We start from the raw sequence: 21,005 nt of genomic DNA, 5'->3' as shown, positions 1-21,005 counted from the left end.
TCAAAGGGGGGGGGTATTCCAGGGTGACTATGTGTCACTGCTGCTCTTTTGTCTTGCCCTTAAACCATTAAGCTGTCTACTAACAGATTAGGTCATGGCTACAGTTTGGATCTCAGGACAAAAGTACAAAGACTTCTCATCTTTTTTTGGAATTATTTAAAACTGTATAGTTCATCAGATAAGGAACTGAAAGCACAACTGCAAGTGGACAAAACTTTTTCAAATGATATAAGAATGTCATTTGGTCTTTATAAATGTGCAAAAGCAACCTTTAAAGCAGGAAAGCTGCAGCACCAAGAAAACATCAGCCTGGGACAGAAATGTGATATAAAAGAACTTCAGGAAGAGGGTGTGCATAAATATTTGAGAATTTATGAAGGGTCAACAATAAAACATGATCAAATGCAAATAAAACTTAGTAGGAAACATTTTAGAAGACAAAGATTAATACTGAAAACTCTGACAGCTAGGAACAAAGTCCAAGCTATAAACCAATTTGGTCTTCTTGTCCTAACACAGTTTTGAAGTGATTGACTGGTCTTGAAAGTTATTGGATTAGCTGGACAGGAAAACAAGCAAAATGTTTCATGCTTATCAAACGATTTATAAAAATCATTGTATACCAAGACTATATATTCCCCATTCTGAAGGAGGTATGGGCCTCCTCGAAATTGATTATATGTACCTTCAATCATAGGACTGCATACATATATATATATATATATATATATATATATATATATATATATATATATATATATATATATATATATATATATATATATATATATACTCACCTCACAAGTCCCTAACATACGGAATGTTTTGAAACATACAGCGAATGTCTAAGATGACTTCAATGCTTAGTTTAGCAGAAGCATACCGGTGTCAAGCAGGAATGGAAATCAAACCAGAAGTATATAAAAATCAGGCAGCAACTGCATGTGCCAAAAACAGAATCAGGAATATAAGGTGAAGGATCAGACAACAAGGCAAGAAATGTAGAAAATACATAAATATAGTTATAAGTGCAGAAAACTCTTGGAACAACCTCATGTCAATCAGGATCAAACACAGGAATGGTTAAGGAGAGGAGAATTTCAGCCAAAAGATGAAAGGTTAATATTGGTGGTGCAAGAAAATGGACTGCGTACATGTTGGTTTACAAAGTCCATTGAACATGTGGGAGAAACAGACAAATGTAGGTTTTTGTAAAACAGAATTGGAAACAGTTGCTTATCTTGTTGCTGTTTGCAATACACTAATGGCAGAAAACTGTACTGAAAGGCATAATAATGTGGCAAGATTGCTGCACTGGAGATTGTGCAAACATAATATTTAAGTAGATGAAAAACACTGGAAACATGAGCCACAAAGCATTAAATAAAATGGTGAAGTTAATATCACATGGTTGGTATCACCCATTACCAACATTTCAAAAAAATAGATGCAAGAAAACCAGATATAGTAGTTCATGAAAAGAAGACAAAAGTACCATTGATCATTGAAATTGCTACACCCAGGGTATACATTGTCTTACATACAGAGAGACAAAAAGTCAAACTACCAGGATTTGCAGGCAGAAATGAGGGCAATGTGGAAGAAAGATACCCAGAGAGTTCCAATAGTAGTAGCAGTAATGGGTCTTTTAAAAAAAAAATTACAATCTTACTTAGATATGTTTCTGATGGGTCTACTTCACTAGACTGAAACACCACATAACCAACAGCCGAAATGCCAAGATCAAAACACCGAAACTACACTATACCAAAATGCCACATTACTGACTATCATAACATCGACTTACAAAACACAGACAAAAACATAAACATAAGCCACACCAAGCATACTGACACACTATTACACAATGTTCCCAAACCTAAATAACCCCAACAACAATCCCCAAAAACTCTACTAAACAATACACTCTTATCCCACTCAAAACACTAAAAACTAAACTTACACACTGAACTGTCAAAACTAAAACATAAAACTTAATGTACCTGCAAAACAAACACATGCCATTATACCTCAACATCCTAAAATGCCATTATCAAGCTAACTCAAATATCCCATCAACCCAGGCAATATCTACACTACAAACAAAACCTACAAGAAACAAACAACAGTTACAAAAATGCCATACATCCTCTCTGCTCTTGTGGGGGGCTATGCCCTCCACACACCCCTATCTATATATATCAACTCCGAGATCGCATTACAGTGACAAGAGGGCATATTTTGTGATCCTCACTGTATCACAATCTCACTGTTTGAACTTATAGGCAGGACTTCCTGGACTCCGCTATTCTACTGCTACATGTGGGGAACTTGGTGAAATGCCATGTCGGCAATGTGGCATTTCGGCATTATGTGGTGTCTGTGTTTTGGTCTCTGTGTTTCGGCTGTCAGTTATAGGTTCATATATTGATAGATTAGTACTAAGCTAACTGCTCTTGCTTATGTGGTGTTTCGGTCTAATGAAGTAGACCTGTTTCTGATACATGTAACACCATATGATATGCAGAAGGAATCAGTTCTGGACACATTGCAGGTGCTGCAAAGAGCACTGCTGGCTAACATCAAAGACTGAAACAATACTAATTTCATGAACTTTAATTATGCTTTGACTTAGGAATTGGGTCCATTCCTGTCATGGTATTTGAAACCCAAAAGACTTGGAGAAACTAAAAAAAAATCAAAAGTGAAATTTTAGGTGAAGGTTGTGTTGAAGAGAAGATAATTACCACATGTAACACTGCAGACTGAAATATACCTGTGCATGCAGTAATGATGGATAACAATGGAATGTTGAATGTAGAAATTAGTACTGAAGTTGTGAGGTTGTATGCTGAGTAGAAGATATGGTTGATGTACAGCGACTAGGAAGAACAAGTCAAATAGAATGATAGTGATTATAAAGTTCATCAGTAAAGCTGTCACTATATTACAAAAAATAGAACAAAGACATATATTCACCGAGACACAACATGTAAGCAGTATTTCATGTTGGCTGCATGATTAGAAAAAGCCTGTGACATCAGACATGTCGTACACCAGTAACAGGTAAAATAGTAACTGGTCAGCACAGCGGTCATCACTGTTACATTGTCAGGGTAACACAACAGGCACACAATGGAATAACTGTTAGTGTCATACTACCACAGTTGAGTACACCCATATCAGTGGCTCACACTGTTGTCTTGGCTGCCTCTGCCCCATCTAGCAACACTGTGTCAATGGTGCTATACTGATGAGCTGGATGTGCTGACATTTACAGGTTGGGATACAGTGTGAGTATCAGTAGTAGTGTGAGTCGTATGTTAGGATATAACTGCTGGGTTCTGCGCATGGCAACTGTGATGCCTCAATACTGGCCTAGTAATCAAGGAGCCTCAATCCTCACCACTGGAAACAGTGGAGGATGTACACACAGGGAGGATGACAGGTACACACACAGTGAAGTGCAATTTTCCTTAACAGCACACATAGATCACAATCAGTCTGGGGCTGGTTTCTCCCTCTTTCTCCAGATCCCCAATAAAACTCTCCACTGGCACAGCTGTAGAGTTGAAATCTCAGCTGAGTGGCCAAGCTAAGACCTCCAGCACTCTCTCTGTCCAACCAGTGCTGTGTGTCCCTGCCCAACTAGGTAACACCCACACAATTTGAGATTTGATTTATACACACACACACACACACTCATGGGAAAGGCTGGCACAGGTTTACTAGCTATGCCCCCCTCTACCCAGACTATAAGGTAGTTTTCACTGCCAACATCCAGCTCCTTATCAGCTACTTTAAGGCCCTTAACAAAGGGTGCCCAATCCTGCTGTGTAACGTTACTATTAATCCAAATGGAATTTTGACCAAGAGCCAGGCTATTAGGAGTAGCCTATACAGTGTCTCCAAATAGATATGCAAGTACTGTAGCTTAAATATCTTTAAACTGACCAACCACAAGCAAAAGGTTTAAATATATTTAATAAATAATAAAAGAACAAGACAATATTCAGTAAGTAATCAGTTACATCAGATTTCAAAATCACGGGAAATATTTAAAACAACATTGCAGGACAGTCTCAAATAAATAAAGAAAACATCTAAGCTATACTTTACTATATTCCTATCTGAATATAAAAAAAAAATACTCTACTCTAGACTTACTTACAGCAAGGCAAGTACATAGGTGGTGAGTGGATGTTCGTGTTAGGTTAAAGACAAAATACAAAATGCCCTCCCCCCCAGAGAGTTCTTAAGTTAATATTTCAAATATTTCTGCTGGAATACTTGCAGGATGGCATCACTTTTGTCATCTGAATATCCCAGGTGAAAACCCTCATTACTAGAAACTCCCAGAATTTTAGCATCTCTCTGTGAAAAAATACATATCTCCAAGATCTTTGCAACTGCTGGAAGACATAAAACAATAAAACACTTACAAAACAATGCAGAAGGCACCCTAGTTCTAGACAGTCTGCCTTATTGCTGCATTGAAATAAATTTTATAGCACAATGATAAAACAATTTAATTTTCAACTATTTTCTTGAAGTTTTGCAGGTTAACCCTCTATGTTCTAGTTCCCACTGTTAAAACATATACATTTACACAGTTACAATAGTTTATTTACATTTTTGTTCTAATCCAGCAGGGTACATTGTGGTCACACCTCTAAGCTCAGTACTGTACAAACCTTTTTCACACACACACTTCTGTGCCAGCAGTTTGATATACACATGTTTACCTTGCTTACTTATGTAATCTCTGTAAATAGTCTGTTTGCAATATGTAATGCTGGTATTATGCAATGCTGTATCTGCTTACCCTTGGAGCTTTTCTCCCCGGGCCTCCGCTGAAAATGGACATGCATCCAGTCGGACTATCCCAGTCACCAAATGTAAAATAAATAAAAATAAAAATAACATACAGTTCTAACATAGAGGTAACACAAGCAATTGTATCATGCTGATATTCACAAATGACATATAACTATTTACAAAATTCCAGATAGCTGGGCTGGCAGTATTTCCCTTTGTTACACCCCCCCCCCCCGAAAACTCAAGCTTCTTTTTCAAGTGAACCTTGAGAAACACTGCTTGAGAAGGTGGGTCTATCTGGAAATACACTGCCCCATACCCTGTCTTGAGACCCCAACTGCAGTGGCATTGCTAACACCACTGTGATGCTGCACTGTCAAATCATATGCCTGCAACACTAGACTCCACCTTAGTAACTTAGCATTTTGCTGGCTGGCTTGGTGGAGCCATGTTAAGGCATTGTGTTGTGTAACTACATTGAATTTCCTTCCATACAGATAAGGCTAGACTTTCTGCAGTGCCTACACTATGGCTAGACATTCCTTTTTTACAGGTACATAGCATTCCTCCCTGGTTTGGAGCCTATGGCTGAGATATACCACTGGGTGTTCTTCTCCCTCTGAGGGCACCTGAATGAGTACAGCCCCCATCCCAATGTTTGAAGCATCCACCTGCACAACAAATTCTTTGCTGTAATCTGGACTGGCTAACACAGGGGGTCTTCCCAAAGTTCCTTTAAGCTTCTGGAATGCCTGCTCACATGCTGGGGTCCACACTACCTTATCTGGGTTGTTTTTCCTAGTCAGGTCTGTGAGGGGAGCAGCTATGGTACTAAAATTAGGACAAACATTCTGTAGTACGCTGCTATCCCTAAGAATGCCCTCTCTGGGTTTTTGGTAACAGGGGCAGGCCATGCCTGAATGGCTTCTATTTTGGTAGGTTCTGGCCTGATATAATCACTCCCCACTCTACGTCCCAAGTAGGAGAAGTCTTCCATATCCACCTGACATTTGCTTGCTTTGGTCAACCCTGCACTCTGTAGTCTGCCCACCACCTCCCTGACATGCTGAAGATGCTCTTGCCAGGAATGGCTGTAGATGGCAATATCATCCAGGTAAGCAAAAGCAAAATCTCCTGCTCCTGCTAGGGTGTCATCTATCAGTCTCTGGAAAGTTGCTAAGGTATTTTACATCTCAAATGACATATTTGTGATCTCATACAAGCTGAAAGGAGTCACAAAGGCTGACCTTTCTCTAGCACTGGGAGTCAAGGGCAACTGCCAGTAACCGTTGGTAAGATCAATAGTGGTAAGATATCTAACCCCACCCAGCTGCTGTAAGACTTCATCTGTCTTAGGCATGGGGTAAGCATCTGACTCTGTGTGACTATTTAATTTCCTGTAGTCTACACAGAACCTGGTGCTGCCATCCTTCTTTGGTACCAGCACCACTGGGGAGGCCCAGGAACTGCTGGACTCTTGGATTACCCCTAGTTCCAACATTTCCTGTATCTCCTCCTCAGAGACTGTTTGAGCCTCTCAGGCACCCTATAAGGGACATGCTTAATAGACCTTTGGAGTCCTGTACCCACATGGTGCTGCACTAGGAGGGGGGTGAACCATGGTTTCCCAGTGAACATATCCCCAAACTCCTCTAACAGTGCTCGGATTTCTTGAACCTGGGAAGGGGAGAGCTGCTGGGACATTGCTAACCCTGCCACTGAGGTGTCAGTCCAAGCCTCACTGAGGAGATCAGTCAGCAGATCCCCCTCAGACTCCTCCTGCCATCACCTGCAACTACTCAGCACAAGGGTATCCCTATCAGGGTAAGGTTTCATCATGTAAACATGATACAATTTATGCCCCTGTGTCCTGCTAGCAGTTGTACCATGTAGTTAACATCACTGACCTTCCTTACCACTTTGAAGGGTCCCTCCCAAGCTGCCTGCAGCTTGTTGTGTCCGACAGGATTGAGAACCATTACCTACTGCCCCACAGATACTGTCTAGCATGAGCATTCCTGTCATACCAGACCTTTTTCTGATGCTGGGCTTCTGCCAGGTTCTCCTGGGCCAAGTCTATGAGCTCCCTCAGCCTTGTCCTGAAGTTTAGGACATATGCCACAACATACTCCTTTTGGGATTCACACTCACCTTCCCACTCAAATTGAATCTAGAGGTCCTCTTAACCTATGCCCATACAGCAACTTGAGGGGTGGAAAACCTGTGGATTCATGGGGCATGTCTCTGTAAGCAAATAATAGATGGGGCAAATATTTATCTCACTCCCTCTTGAACTGGTCTGAAAATGCCCGTAGTATGGTCTTGAGTGTAGAGTTTAACCTCTCAACAATATCATTAGTCTGAGGATGATAGCAGGTAGTCATTAGGTCTTCACCCCACGGTACTTCCACAGACAAGCCAGCAGGTCTGACATGAAATTAGCACCTCTGTCAGTCAGTATTTTTTTTGGGAAACCTACCCAGCTGAAAATCTCTAACAAAACATCTGCCACTTTTTCTACCTTAATGGAGGACAGAGCCACTTCCTCAGGGTATCTGGTAGCGTAATCTACTACCACTAGGATATACTTTTTCCCTGCGGAACTTAGGGTGCTCAGAGGTCCCACAATATCCATAGCTACCCTCTGAAATGGCTCCTTAATCACAGGCAAAGGCATCAAAGGAGATTTCAATTTGTCTTCTGCCTTGCCTAACTTTTGGCACTGCTCACAGGTCCTGCAGTACCCTGTTACATCTCTGGAAATCCCAGGCCAATAGAAGTTCTGCATAATACACCTCTTTGTACATTTTATGCCCATACGATTTGCAAAGGGAATAATATGGGCTATGGTTAGAAGTGATATATGGTAGGGTCTGGGCACTACCAACCACTGGAATCTCTCACCCTCTAGCCCTCCCTCAAGGGTTCACTCTCTATACAGTAACCTTTTGTCCCAGTATACCAATTTCCCCTTCCCTTGAGAATCAAGTGCCTCACTAGCTACCTCCCTCAGGCCTTATAATGTAGGATCTGAGAGCTGAGCCTGTCTCAACTCTCTCCTGGTAACCCTTTTTAGCTCCTCTTATATGTTCATAGGTTCATAGATGTGTACTAGGATAATGGCACTGGAGCCTTTACAAGCCTAGCCCATTGAACTGCCCTGGCATCGTGCCGCCTGAAGTTAGTTCCCAGTGCCTCTATCAAGTAGAGCCACTAGAGTGATCCCCGGGGTGAACTTTCTATTTCCTATCCACTCCTCAAGATTTCTCTTGAAGAGGGCCAGTGAGGTGCTCTGCTTGACATGTATGGGAAGTCTATTGCAGAGCATAGGCAGTCTCTGGGTTATAAACCTGTCACTCCAGCATGTTCTGTTGATTGCGGTAATGAGGTTGAGGTCTCTGGAGTGTGTAGCGCAGAGGGATTGGGATTTATTTAGATGTAACATTTCTAACAGAGCTGAGTTAGACGTGGCTTTGTAAGTCAAGCAGAGATCGCCTCTTAGTAGACGATATGAGACAGAATAGCTGGAGTTTTTTGAGTCTGTCTATGTAGGACATGTGTTTAAGGCCTATGATCTGCTTTGTGAGGTACTTTTGTGGCCTTTCCAGCTTTTGTATGTGTCTAGTGAGTACATGCCAAATGGGGCATTATACTCAATGACTGGCCTAATGAGAGAAGAATAGAGAGAGATGATGACCTCTTTCTTCCTGGATGCAAAACCCTTGGTACTGAGAGGTGCTACATAGAAGGACTTTCTGACCACAGTGGCAATGTGGTGGTTGAAGGAGATGCTGCTGTCAACCTGTGTCCCCAGATCCCTTATAATACCTTCAGTGTTTAGTGGGCTCCCATAGATGAGGTAATTAGTGGTATCTGAGTTTTTTCCAAAGGGGATGATGATGATGCATGTTTTGGCATTAAGCTTAAGGCCATGGTTTCAACACCAGTCATTGGTCTTGGTGAGGCCATTCTGTAGGATGTCTACATCACTTGGGGAGTTAATAATGGCTCCCAGTTTGCAGTCGTCTGCAAACATGGTCAGCCAGAGTCCCTCCGTGTTGGCCGGGACGTTTGAGAAGTAGATGACAAACAGTAGAGGACCCAGGCCCAATCCCTGTGGGAGTACCCTCATGACTGGTCAGCAGTCTGACTTGGAGTCCACTACTTTCACACTGTGGGTTCTATCTGTGAGCCACTTTGCAACCCACCTAGTGATATAGGGGTTGATGCCTAGTTTGGTGAGTTTATCAATAATTCCTGAGTGGGTAATGGTATCAAAGGCCTTGGCCAGATTGATGTAGGCAGTATGAACTGCCTTACCCTCATCCACAGCTCTGGTGACTGACTCAAAATATCAACCAGGTTGAGCAGGCATGATCTACTTTTTACAAAACTAAATTGCATGGGATCTAGAGTTTGGGGAGTCCCTATATCTTTGTTAATTAGGTCCATGATGATGTGCTCCATAGCCTTACATATCAGACTCATCAGGCTAATGGGGCAATTATTCCCAGGGTCTGTAGTCACTCTCCCTTTATGGAGAAGGATGACTGCAGCAGTGCACCATTTGGTAGGGACAAAGCCTGAGGTGAGGCTGTGTTTGAACAGGGCACATATATGTGGTGCCATTTCACTTGTAGCTCATGTAGAACACATCCAGGGAAATTTTCAGGTCCCATGGAAGCTGTATTCTTGGCCTTGGACAATGCAGCTTTAACCTGTGCTGCAGTAATGATGGGTGCCTGGCATTCTTCCAGTATTGTGACTGGTCCTTTAGGGGGGAGAGAGGGGTAATGTTGGCACTGAATCTGTCATCCAGTATGTTAGCAATATCTGTTGGCTCAGTATAGCAGGTACCATTATGCAGTAACTCAGAGCAAACCTGGGTATTGCTGTGGAGATTCCTAATATAACTATAGAAGGCTTTGTGGTTGTTTTTAGAGTCTGCTGCAATTCTGCCTCCATAGCTGTCTTTAGAGGTTTTGATAGGGATCTCAACTTTTTGTTGAGGCTAATAAGGGAGTTTTTCTAGTCTTGGGACTTCACCTTTTTCTGCACCAGTTGTAGAGTTTATTAATGACAGGGGACCACCAGATTGGCTTCTTTTTTGCAGGAGAGTGTCTTGGTTCAGTTGGGTATGGCTAGTTCCATGCATTTATGTACGTGTATGATTTGGCAGTCATGCATCTATTTTCCATTGACGTGGGTGTGGTGAAGTTAGCCACCTCTGTTTTTAGGAGCCCAAAGTCAGCTTTGGATAAGATTTTCATGGTGGATACCTTTGCAGGTGGTGTGGGAGATATGTGGATTTCCATGGTGATTAGTTTGTGGTTGGATCTAACCAGGGAGGACTTGACTATTAGTGTAGAGCATCAGTTGCCCATGTTAGTAATAACCAGGTCAGGGATGTTGCTTCCTCTAGTGGGGATAAGAATGAGCTGGTCCAGGGCATTGGAAATTATGAATTCCAGGAAGCGATGGGCCAGTGTATTGGTGCATAAGTAGTTTTCCCAGCTGATGAAGGGGTAGTTGAAGTCACCTAGTATGAGAGTTTTGGGTTGGATCCTAATAGTTTCCAGAGTGCTTAGGAATGTGTAGTGAGAGTCTTAGGACAAGGTTGGGAACCTATAGCAGCCTACAACCTGAATCACCGTCTTACCCAATGTTAGTTGTACCTGAAGTATCTCGGATGCATTATTCTGGGCTACTAGTCTGGAGGTGTGTATATCCTTTATGACTATAAAGATACCATCATCTTTGGAGGTTTGGTCCATGTTCTGGGGCCGAAAGGTGTGGATTGAGTTATAGCATGGTAGCTCAGGTGTGCTTTCTGCTGCTTTAAACCAGGTCTCCATTACAGCACAAATGTTGATGTTCTCCATTTTGAGGAGTGCTTTGAGCAAGTGCATCTTGAGATTTAGATTTCTAGGTTCTAGCATTGAGCAGCATGACCCTCAGATTGCATTTACAGCTTTTATGGTGGTAATTTGGTCTTTGGAGCATTGCCTAAGAAAGGGTGGCAAGAGCCTTAGCCAGCATCCAGAAACCCAGGCATGACAAATGCAGGCCATCTCTGGCAAAGCATTGAGGTCTGTCAATCATGTCATCCCAAGCAGACAGATACTGGATTCCCTTAGAATGACACCAGAAACTTAGCCAATTGTTGAAATCAATCATGTTCTGCTTATACTGTGTTATCATTCTTGGCAACAGTAGGATGCTGCTCAGGGCTAGGTCATACCTGGCTGTGCCACATAATCCAAGAGCTCTTCCATGTCTCTTTTCATGTAGTCCAGGGAGGTGCATCTCAGGTCATTCACACCCACATAGACAGTGACATAGTCATACTTGTACTTGTTGTGGAGTGACCTGAGAATGTCACCTCTGATTAGTGTATTTGGCAAGTTGTTTTGCCTTAGGGGCTTAGGTTGAGGAGCACACTGTGTAGATGAGCTATATGTCTTGTGGTTTGTGCTGTGTTGTGGTAGTCGAGTGATTTTCTGCCTTGGAGGTCTCTGTTGTTTGGGTAGATTTCTATTGACAGCCACCATGAAGGTGGGTGTGTGGTTTGTGTTTTTATGTGAGGGTTGTGATGGTGGGTGTTCTCAAGGGCTATGTGTTGCATGTAGTGTGGTGCAGGAGTTGACCTTCTCCTCTTGACCAGCTATTCCAGTTTTGGCTTGAGAGTGCATGGCTTCCATTTTGGATACATAAGTGCATGTCTCACAAGTCTGAGTGTTGGGAGGTAAGAGGAGAGGATTGTCTGTGTAGATGAGGCAGTTGCCCTGCCAAACACTTGAGGGGAAACTAAGACGTAGACCCTGAAAATAAAATAAAGGATTAAGTATTTAGGCAGATATTCTGAAGTTAGAAAGAATTAGCTTGTCAAGAATGATGAAAAGAGGGGAGTTGCATGAATGCCTACTACTAATGCTGTTCTCAGCACAGCTTCACTCTGTTGGGATACAATACTTCTTTGCTTCTTCTCTCATGAGAAGTTAAATGTTAGCATCAATCCTAAGAAGAGAAGCAGTCCACAGCCTGTTTGGTGATCCACAGTCTTGTCCCAGATGATGCAAGGGTCTGCAGGCTTGTAGCCTTTTTCTGGTTGATGCCTCGAATAGCAACAAGACCAATCATATAAGTTAAGCACAGACACTCACTCTCTAACCAGAAAGAGTCAGGAATCAATGCACTCTGCTCTTACTCTCACCAAGATCAGAATATAAGCACAGATTCTAAGCTGTCAACTTCTTCTCTCACTAGAGAAAACAGAAGCACTAATCACAAGATGACTACTGCGAGGCAGAATATGGACTCTCCAATAACTGATGGTCATGCAATAGATGCTTAAAGGTAAGATGAAAACAATGCTTTATCCTAAACACTGCAGTGTGCACTAGAGGAGTTAGATGTGGAAGTAGGTAACTTACGTTTTAACTGTCTAAAAAGTTAAGTTTTAGTGGAGAGTCACTATTTTTAAAACAGAAACTACATTGAAAGGGGGTGGTTACTTTTGTATTCTGGTACTATGGAATACAGTAGGATGGCCAATAAATTTAAATAGTTGAAGGGGAGTGATTTCACAAAATGATAATTGTGTGCTTACCCACACCAGCCCATAAAAGCAGAGAATAAATGAGATATATGGTCAAATTAACATAAAAGGCAGGCAGCTAGAAAGACAGTGGTGTTTAAGAGCACAACATTAACTGGGTTGGAGGGGTAGGAACAATTTCTGTATAGCTCACAAGAGACTGAGCTGTCATCTCTTTTCAAGTTTTAATATGCAGTTAAAAGCAAAATACAAGTAAAACACAGTGTAAAGAAAAGAAATCACAGTATATAAAATAGAAAAAGGCAATAAGTAATACAAAATACAACAAATAAAAAGCAAACTAACCTTTCCCTCACAGTAAACTGTAACAGAGTCTGGGTGAGTTTTTCCAGTAAAACTCTGAAATGTTTTATTTTACCCCTTAAATAGAAGATGCAGTTTCAGTTCACAGACGATTAACCTTAACTGACATTGTCTGACTTATGTGTGACTCCTTTACTGACCTGTTCTAATTTCTGTCTGACTCACAAGAGACAGAGCCATGGACTCTTTTCAAGTTTTAATATGCAGTTAAAAGCAGAATACAAGTAAAACACAGTGTAGAGAAAACAAATCACAGTATACAAAACAGAAAAATGAAATAAGTAATACAAAATACAACAAATAAAAAACAAACTCACCTTTCTCTCAAAGCAAACTGTAGCAGAGTTGGGTGAGCCTTTCCTGTAAAGCTCTGAAATGCTTTATTTTACCCCTTAAGTAGAAGATTCGGTTCCTACCTCCACTCCCTCTGTTGACAGATGATTAGCCTTAACTGACCTAGTCTAACTTATGTGTGACTCCTTAATTGACCTGTTATAATTTCTGTCTGACTGACAAGAGACAGAGCTGTGGCCACTTTTCAAGTTTTATTATGCAGTTAAAAGCAGAATACTAGGTAAACAGAGTAAAGAAAAGACATCACAGTATACAAAATAGAAAAACACAATAACTAATACAAAATACAACAAATAAAAGTTCACAGATGATTGAGCTTAACTGACCTAGTCTAGTGACTCCTTAATTGACCTGTTCTAATTTCTGTCTGATTCACAAGATACAAAGCTGTGGTCTCTTTTCAGGTTTTAATCTGCAGTGAAAGCAGAATACAAGTAAAACACAGTATAAAGAAAAGGAATCACAGTATACAAAATAGAAAAAGGCAATAAATAATACAAAATACAACAAATAAAAAGCAAATTAAACTTTTCCTCACAGCAAACTGTAGCAGAGTCTGGGTGAGCCTTTCCAGTAAAGTCTTTCACCTTTTCCAGGTTAGGGGTCTCCACAGCAGAAGTCCGGTCTGCTAATGTTTGGCAGTGGATTTTTATGGTGCTGTGCTGCCAGCACAATCCAACTTTCAAAGAAGGCACACCCATTCACACACACACCTTCCTGCATGTCTTTAAATGTCACTCGACAGCAGGGAGGACATGCAGACTCCACACAGAAGGCGGTCCAGCCGAGAATCAAATGGTAGAAGCTCTTGCTGTGAGGTGACAATGATAACTGCTGCACCTTTTAAACCTTAAATAGAAGATTTAGTTCCTAGCTCCACCCCCTCAGTTCACAGATGATTAACTTTAATTGACCTGGTCTAACTTGTATGTGACTCCTTAATTGACCTGTTCTAAATTCTGTCTGACTCACAAGAGACAGAGCTGTGGGCTCTTTTCAAGTTTTAATATGCAGTTAAAAGCAGAATACAAGTAAAATACAGTGTGAAGAAAACAAATCACAGTGAACAAAATAGAAAAATGCAATAGGTAATACAAGATACAGCAAATAAAAAGCAAACTAACCTTTCCCTCACAGCAAACTGTAGCAGAGTCTGGGTAAGCCTTTTCAGTAAAGCTCTGAAATGTTTTATTTTACCCCTTAAACAGAATATGTATTTCCTAGCTCCACACCCTCAGTTCACAGATGATTATCCTTAACTGACCTGGTCTAACTTATGTGTGACTCCTTAAGTGACCTGTTCTAATTTTTGTCTTACTCACAAAAGACAGAGCTGTGGTCTCTTTTCAAGTTTTAATATGCAGTTAAAAGCAGAATACAAGTAACACACAGTGTAAAGAAAACAAATCATAGTATACAAAAAAGAAAAAGTCAATAAGTAATACAAAATACAACAAATAAAAAGCAAACTAATGTTTCCTTCACAGCAAACTGTAACAGATTCTGGGTGAGCTTTTCCAGTAAAGCTCTGAAATGTTTTATTTTACCCCTTAAATAGAATATTTAGTTCCTAGCTCCACCCCCTCAGTTCACAGATGATTAACCTTAACTGACCCGGTTTAACTTGCGTGTGACTCATTAAGTGATCTGTTCTAATTTCTGTCTGACTCACAAGAGACAGAGTGGTGATCTCTTTTCATGTTTTAACGTGCAGTTTAAAGCAGAATACAAGTAAAACACAGTGTAAAGAAAATAAATTGCAGTATACAAAATAGAAAAAGACAATAAGTAATACAAAATACAACAAATAAAAAGGAAACTAATTTTCCCTCACAGCAAACTGTAGCAGAGTCTGGATGAGCGTTTCCAGTAAAGTCTTTCAGATTTTCCCAGTTAGGGGTCGCCACACTGTAATGCCAGTCCGCTAATGATTGGCAGTGGATTTTTATGGTGCCAAGTTGCCAGCCTGACTCCCAGCCTTCAAGGAAGGCACACCCATTCACACATGCACCTACCTACATGTCTTTAAACGTCACTCAACTGTGGGGAGGACATGCAGACTCCACACAGAAGGTGCTCCAGCCAAGAATCGAATGGGAGAACCTCTTGGTGTGAGATGACAGTGCTAATCACTGCACCTTTTAACCTTTATTAGAAGATTTAGTTCCTAGCTCTCCCCCCTCAGTTCACAGATGATTAACCTTAATTGACATGGTCTAACTTGTGTGTGGCTCTTTAATTGACCTGTTCTAATTTCTGCAGAGCTATGGTCTCTTTCCAAGTTTTAATATGCAGTTAAAAGCAGAATACAAGTAAAATGGTGTGAAGAAAACAAATAGTGTACAAAATTGAAAAAGGCAATAAGTAATACAAGAAACAAAAATAAAAAGCAATCAAACCTTTCCCTCACAGAAAACTGTAGGAAAGTCTGTGTGAGCCTTTTGAATAAAGCAGTGAAATGTTTTATTTTATCTCTTCAAAAGAATATTTAATTCCTAGCTCCACCCCCTCAGTTCACAGATGACCTGATCTAACTTATATCTGACTCCTTAATTGACCTGTTCTAATTTCTGTCTGACTCACAAGAGACAAAGTTGTGTTCTCTTTTCAAGTTTTAATGTGCAGTTAAAAACAGAATACAAGTAAAACACAGTTTAAAGAAAACAAATCATAGTATATAAAACAGAAAAAATGCAATAAGTAATGCAAAATACAACAAATAAAAAGCAAACTAACCTTTCCCACACAGCAAACTGTAGCAGAGTCTGGGTGAACCTTTCCAGTAAAGCTCTGAAATGTTTTATTTTACCCCCTAAATAGAAGATTTAGTTCCTAGCTCCACCCCCTCAGCTCACAGATGATTAACCTTAACTGACCTGGTCTAACTTATGTGTGACTCCTTAACTGACCTGTTCTCATTTCTGTCTGACTCACAAGAGAGAAAGCTGTGGTCTCTTTTCAAGTTTTAATATGCAATTAAAAGCAGAATACAAGTAAAATGCAGTGTAAAGAAAACAAATCACAGTATACAAAATGGTAAAAGGCAATAGCAGAGTCTGGGCGCACCTTTCCTGTAAATCCACTGGAAGGCTGGTATTTTGTGTCTCCCTGTCAGCCTGGGTACTACTACTATTCACTTCTACCCTTGCAGTCACTCTGTCCAAGGGAACATTAGTACCCACAAGCAGCTGTTACTCTCCTTCAGTCTCACTTCTACAGGGAAGTTCCATCCTTGAAGTAACCACCTCAGCAGTCCTGGCTGCAAGTATGCAGTCTGTCTGGATCTTCTTCAGGCTACCAGACCCACATGCTTGTTTCCGAGCCTGACAGCATGTAACTGCATGCACACAAGGTACTGCATTATCAGAATCATTCCCTATCAGGACATCTTCAGAGATATCCTCAAACACACCTACCTATTGGCTTCCTTCTCCACCCTCCCTGTCAAGGTTAACCCTAACCAAAGGTATTTGGAATGGGGTCCCTCCTAAAGTTCTGACTGGAGTTGACTGCCCAAGCAAGTAGTACTACTCTTTAACTATTGCAGGCTTCATAATGGTTAGGTCAGAGGCTGTGTCTCTCTTAGCAGTGGTATCTTGCCTATTTACTAAGATAGGATATAACCTCTTGTGGTAGTTTGGTACCCTTGTTGTCTCGAGACAACTTACTGTTGACATCCTGTTATTCCCACTTACTGGCTCTCCCACCTTTTGTTCCCCACCTTGCCTCTGTGGACATCTATATGCTAAATATATACACAATAATCTCCTCACTCCCACCCCCATCCAACATGGTTTTCTCCCTAGCCATAGTACCACTACAGCTCTTCTGTCCTTCCTTAAATCCATCAACAAGGCCCGTGACACTGGCAAACTAGTATCTTCCTTATACCTAGACCTATCTAAGGTATTCAACACCGTCTCCCATCCCATACTCTTATCACAACTTTCCACTCTCAACCTTTCTTCATCTACAAAATCTTGGTTCTCTAGTTACCTCTCTGAAAGCTCCAAGCTGTAAAATGGAAATCCTCTATATCCTCCTTCCTACATACCTCCACTGGTGTACCACACGGATCTGTGCTAGGCCCCCTTACTTTTCAACATTTTCATTAACAACTTTTCCAATTCCAAATTCTTCTGTAATTCAGTATGCAGATGACTCAGCTATCATCTGTACTGCTGACACCCCCTCTGACTTACTATTAAAAACTCAATTATCCTTTTCAAAAACTAAAACTTGGATGCAGAACAACCACCTTGCCCTAAACTCAACCAAAACCAAACTAATGGTATTATCTCCCTCCAGAACTTCCACCATTGATAATTCTTCCTTCATTATATTAACCCAAAACAACACCCCCATTAAAATCGTATCTCACACAAAGCTCCTTGGTGTCATTATCGATGATCATCTAAAATTCGACATTCATATAAATACCGTTATTAAAAAAACTCATCAGAAATTAGGTCTCTTGTATTGACATAACTGCTTCCTTACTCCAGCAACCAGAAAGACTTTAGCCTCCTCCTACCTTCTCCCCTCTCTCACATATGGTGCTCCCCTGCTCACCAATCTCCAACTCGGTTTACAATCCAAGTTAGAATCCTGCTACAATAAAATCAGCAAATTTGTCACCAACTCAAAATATTCATCCCATCACTGCCTTTCTCTTCAATCCCTTCAATGACTTGAGTTGCCAAACTACCTAAACCTGCTAAAACTCTCCACAGCTCACAAACTCATCTTCAAACCATCTAGCTGTCCAGCTCTCTCCTCCACCTTATCCCCCTATATTCCAAATCACCCACTTCGGTCAGAAAACCAAAACCTATTACAAATTCACAAACCCTCTAGGCCCCCTGGCTGCTTCCTGCTATCTTACTCTATAGCCAAACTTTGGAACTCCCTCCCACCTTTGAAACATTGGAAATCCCACCAACTTCAAATCCCTCTTTCACTCATATCTATCCTCCAAGTGGATTTGCCCCTGCTCTTCACCCACATGAGTTCCCACTTTGTAATTCATCATTCACACTTAGCACTCTGCTCATCTCTTGCATCCTCTATCTTACTAATACTTTCTCTGTAAATACTATACTATGTTCACTCTGCTTATAGAACAGATTTTTACTACACTAGACTTATACTTTATTCTTACATCTACATATGTTAATTTCACTAAGTTGTACTGTAACATGTTCTATATGTCTGTTGTTTTGAACAGCTAAATTCACTAAGTCATACTGTAACATGTACTATATGTCTGTTGTTTTTAACAATGTCCTCTTAATGATGGATCTAACTTACTATTGATAATATTCTTGACATTTTTTGCATTGTAATTGACTTGTTACTGTAATTGTATCATGGAGCTTATCTCCCCAGGCCTCCACAGAAAATGGACATTTCAAAGGCCAGTGGACTTCCCCCATCATCAAACTGAAATAAATCCAAATAAATAAATAAATAAAAAATAAATACATGACCTCACTGGTTGCATTTAAAACATGTAACCCTTGGTACTGGACATGTACCTGGACTAGTGGCTTCCCCTAATACTGGAGGACTCTATTGGGGCAGTCTGGGCTGCCCACCTTGGGTTCCCTTAGACCCATGAGCAGCACTGGGTATCCCTTTCCTGTGCAGTGATGCCCTGCTTGCTAGGTATAGGTCTCCCTTTTTCCCCAAGTTGTCTGCTGTGTTACATTCTCTATCTGCTAACCAGACATTCATGTCCTCATGCAAAGTGCTAAGGGCTTGTTCCCCTCACTAAAAAATCTGCCATCCCTTCAAAATAGGTGATCTGACATCCAGTCACCCACCTATGAAAATAAGTTCTTAGTTCAGCAATATACACACACACACTTTCATCTGCCTTGCTTCTATGCTCACAAAACTTTTCATATAAGCCTCAGATGTTAACTTAAAACAGTCTAACAGACAATGTTACGCATTATAATTTAAGCAATCAGTATCATACAATTTATAAATAGCAGTTACAGCTTTGCCATGGAGTAAGAGGACCAGGAACTGTACCCAGAGCCCTTGGTTAACATTATACTGTTTACATACCCTTTCAAGCATATGAATGAAACTATCACAATTATCCCTCTCTGTAAATTGTGGAAGAAATTTACTGACACTTTTTGCTTCTAGGGTTTGGTTATTCCCTTTCCCATTACCTCCATGACCCTAGAGAAGAGTCATCATCTCCTTCACATGTTGCATCTGCCTCTCATTCTCCTCAACTTCCAGACATCGCAGTTTATCATTTTCCTCAGATTCTCGACATCTCAGCTTCTCATTCTCTTTGGCCTCTAGGCATCTCAGTCTCTCTACTGATTCTATTTGCAAACTTTTGTCCTCTAGTTCAAGTCTCTTTAACTCCAGACAGGTTTTTTTTTGTCCTCCGTGGAAAGGTTGAACTGTCCATTTTCTGAGAGTTGGACATTCTCAATCCCAGTCTGATTGTCCTCCTGGTTGCTATTCTGTGATGCAGCTATGACTAAAGCTGCAATTATTTCTGATTTAATTAGGTTTGCATGCACCAGTCCTTTAGCCTGGCACATTTCAGCCAACTGTCTCCTTGTCAGCTTGCCATACTCCTCTGCTGACATGCTTCCCTGCTCTTACTGACTAAGATGACAAACAAATACTAAAACAATTGTGATATGAAACTCTGAATGTTCACTGTGTGGCTGATTGTGAGTACAAACACCTTCCTTAGTGACCACTGTTTACAGGCTACAGGGATTCAATATCACCACCACTGAATCCTAATATGTGGATATCCCACCAAAACAAGCAAATTAATATGTGATGTGGATATCCTACCACTGGCCACCAATTAATATGTGACACCATAACAGTGGCCCAATAATCAAGGAGCCTCAATCCTCACCATTGGCTACAGTGGGGGATGTACACACTCGGAGGATGACAGGTACACACACACAGTAAAGTGCAATTTCCCTTAAGAGCACACATAGATCACAGTCATTCTGGAGCTGGATTATCCCTCTTTCTCCAGATCTTCAATAAGACTCCCCACTAGCACTGCTATAGGGTCAAGATCTCAGTTGAGTGACCAGGCTAAGACCTCCTGCACCTTCTCTGTCCCATCAGTGCTTCATGTCCCTGCCAAAGTAGCTGACACCCACACACTTTGAGATTTGATTTATACTCAAACACACACACACACACACACACACACACACACACACACACACACACACACACACACACACACACACACACACACACACACAGGCAAGTGCATAGGTGGTGAGTGGGTGTTCTTGTTAGGTCAAAGACAAATACAAATGTCCCCCTCTAAGAGAGTTATTAAATTAATATTTCAGATATTGTTGCTGTTATAATTGCAGTATGACATCAGATTTGTCATCTGACTATCCCAGGTAAAAAAAAACAATAGTAGAAACTGCCAGCATTTTAGCATCTCCCTATGAAAAATACATATCTATCAGATCGTTGCAACTGCTGGAAGACATAAAACAATAAACACTTACAAAACAATGCAGAAGGCACCCTAGTTCTAGACATCCTGTCTCCTTGCTGCATTGAAACTAACCTTTATAGCGCAGTTATAATGTTTTGCAAGCTAACCCTCCGTATTATAGTCTCCACTGTTACGACATATACATTTATACAATTACAATATTTGATGTATATTTCTGTTCTTATCCAGCAGAGTATACTGCGGTCACACCTCTAAGTTCAGTACAATACAAACCCTTTTTACACACACTTTTCTGCCAGCAGTTTGATATACACATAACATACAGTTCAAATATAATGGTAACACAAGCAATTGCATCATGCTGATATTCAGAAATGACATGTAAATATTTACAAAATTCCAGATAGCTGGGCTGGCAGTATTTTCCTT

Source organism: Protopterus annectens, chromosome 1.part1 (genome assembly GCF_019279795.1).
Source record: "Protopterus annectens isolate FY-2018-M chromosome 1.part1, PAN1.0, whole genome shotgun sequence".
Classification (NCBI taxonomy): Eukaryota; Metazoa; Chordata; order Ceratodontiformes; family Protopteridae; genus Protopterus; species Protopterus annectens.
The sequence above is the reverse complement of the archived record's forward strand: the minus strand, read 5'-3'. Positions refer to the sequence as shown.